The sequence below is a fragment of the Rhinatrema bivittatum genome, chromosome 2 (genome assembly GCF_901001135.1).
Source record: "Rhinatrema bivittatum chromosome 2, aRhiBiv1.1, whole genome shotgun sequence".
NCBI lineage: Eukaryota > Metazoa > Chordata > Amphibia > Gymnophiona > Rhinatrematidae > Rhinatrema > Rhinatrema bivittatum.
The window spans coordinates 38,300,329-38,300,833 of record NC_042616.1 but is presented as its reverse complement, the minus strand read 5'-3'; positions in this window follow the sequence as shown (position 1 = coordinate 38,300,833).

Sequence of the window (505 nt, the reverse complement as noted above, 5' to 3'; positions counted from 1 at the left end):
ATATATTGTAGCAATTTTCAAAAGCCCACTTACTCGAGTAAAGTGCATTTACATGCGTAAAACCCAGTTTTACGCATGTAAATGCTTTTTAAAATCAGACCCAAAGAAAAGAATCGAGAGCTTACTTACTGAGAAATTGCTTGTTTTGTTAAAAATAGTGTTCTCAAATACCAATCAGGGCTCCATTGCCTTTACCTGCTGTTTACTGACATTTCTAGGTAACCATGGTGTGTTTCTTTTGCCATCGATCCTGTTTTTCTTTCTGTCTTGCCTGCCTGATGTTACCAGCCTTGCTCAGTTACCACGACATGCCCAAGAAGCGCTGAGGTTTGACGGGGAGCAAGCAGCATGGGTCTCACAGACTAGAAAGTATACGTGAGAATCCACCCATGCACAAGGGGAAAGTATACGTGAGAATCCACCCATGCACAAGGGGAAAGAAGCAACAGTGAATGTGCAAAACAAGAGAAAAAACTCTTTAAAGAATCAGACTGGGGAGGGGAAG